The sequence below is a fragment of the Octopus bimaculoides genome, chromosome 11, assembly GCF_046866305.1.
Source record: "Octopus bimaculoides isolate indiv1 chromosome 11, ASM4686630v1, whole genome shotgun sequence".
NCBI classification, from domain to species: Eukaryota; Metazoa; Mollusca; class Cephalopoda; order Octopoda; family Octopodidae; genus Octopus; species Octopus bimaculoides.
In genome coordinates, this window is record NC_142938.1 from 8,819,348 (window position 1) to 8,821,847 (window position 2,500).

Sequence of the window (2,500 nt, forward strand, 5' to 3'; positions counted from 1 at the left end):
ATACTTTGCTTGTACCACGTGCTCGCGTTGTTGTTCTTTTGTTGTTGTTTTTTCGTCGTTTTGTTTTTGGGATGAATTATATATACATATATATATATATATATATATATATATATATATATATATATATATATATATATATATATATATATATATGTTAAATATATTTTTTTCACCAAAAATAATAACAACAATATATATTATCGTTTATGTTTTACTCTTTTACTTGTTTCAGTCATTAGACTGTGGTCATGCTGGGGCAACACCATAAAGGATTTTTAGTCGAATAAACCAACATCAGTAATTATTTAAGCTTGATATTTATTGTCGTTCTCTTTTGCCGAACCCCTAATTTACGGGGACATAAACACAGCAATACCGGTTGCCAAGCGGTGGTGAGGGGCAAACACGCACACGCACGCTCTCTCTCTCTCCCTCTCTCTCTCTCACACACACACATATGTATGTATATATATATATATATATATATATATATATATATATATATATATGTATGATTGGCTTTTTTCAGCTTCCGTCTACCAAATCTACTCATAAGGCTTTGGTTGGCCCGAGGCTATAGTAGAAGACATTTGCCCAAGGTGCCACACTGTGGGACTGAACCCGGAACTATGTGGTTGGGTAACAAACTTCTTACTACACAGCCACTACACACACACACACACACACACACATACCATAGGCCACATACACACACACATACCATATGCCACACACACACACACACACACATGCGCAAACACTCAGACAGAAAATAAGAAAATAAATGAAAATTACGAATAAATCGACATAATTTGTATTGCTGAAAAATTTCTTACTGATCGGTTTCGATGAATATGTAGGAATATTTACAAAAGGTTTGTAAAAAATACTAGCCAAAAAATGATCTATGTATCGATATTACTCAGTTTGCTGATCGGTTTAGATAAATTCTTCGGTAGACGCTTGAAGTATAGGACAGATCTAGCTGATAGTAAGATTCTCGTTCGGTCTTCAAAGTCATTTTGAAGTTGTCATCTAAATGATTAAGTTTCTCTTTTAACTTGGCAAATGTCATTCGCGCGTTTGGACTTGAGACCAATTCTTCGGAACCTTTTGATGTCAAAACTTCCAAACTGTATTGTATTTTGTCATATAACAGCATTGTATTACGGTCTCCCATACCAACGGATACTTTCTCATCTAGATATATCTTGCAAACCATTAGATATAGGAAAAGAGGTGTTAGAACCGCAGGAACTCTCTGATAGTTTCTGATATGCGGTTGTGATGTTTTGGTCAACGGCGGTTGTTGATTTTCTGAGAAAATTTCTAGAAGTTTCTGAACAGCTCTGGTTTTGGAATATTGTTGTTTCTGTGAGCTGAAATATTTCTCAGCCAATGTCTTTGTTTGCAATAATCTTTGAAGAATAGTCGAAGGTTCTGTATCATATTTATTTGTCCAAATTACATTACGCTTATCTTTTATGTCACCCCTTCCTTGTTGGCGTCTACCTTTATCAGCTGCATTTTTCACTTTTTCCGTACCTGCTTTCTCTGTGTATTTATCATCATACACAGCACTATCCCGACTCACATTCCATATCCCTTTTATGTCACCGTTTTGTCGTCTGCTTCTATCGGCTGCATTATTCACTTTTTCCGCGCATGCTTTCTGTGTGTATTTATCATTTAAACTAGACTGCTTTTTTGTCTTACCTTTAGTTGTGTCGAAATGTTGAGATAAACGCTTAGCATCAGGGCTGTGGATATTAAAACTTGTAAGAATCTCTTTGTGTAACTGCGCTAAAGGTTTCTCATATTTTCTGTTTTGCTTCGATATAATTGGTTGGTACTGAGATGATGATACACCCAATGTCCTCATACTACGAAAGTTAAGCAGTTAATCTTAGACTTCGGGGTTCGAAGAATGTACGTAACAGCTTTCTTTTCTTGAGAGAGAAAAAAAAGCAGTACGTTACCATTTAAGATTTCCGCAGAGTAGAAAATCTAGACTTCATTGGTCTACAGATGAATATTTGATTTTGGAAATATCTCCATGTTTGTTTGTATACTAATGTTTCAATTAGTCTACAAATATACGCCTGCCATGTTTGAATTGTACAGGCGTCTTATGAAACTATTTTTAGGTTTTGTTTATGACGTGATAGGTCAATGTCGTTAGTATCTTTTGAGATAAAATAGAAAATGTCGAAACGATATTTTTACAGATGACTTCGTTACCAGTATAAAAGAAAAATATCTTAAAATATGTCCTCAGTGGAAATTTTGAGTAGGAATCAATTCTGAACAAACCAACTGCTGCAGCTGCTGACGAAATTCTGACTTCTTTTGTTTATTTGTTTGTTTCTTATTTCAATCGAAATTCTAAACAATGACGAGTGTGTTTAAATCGTCTCGCAGTTACATAGATAATCGACAAGATGTGATCGATGACAGTATCGGATTGTTTTAGTCTGAGGCAAGGAATTTATGATTG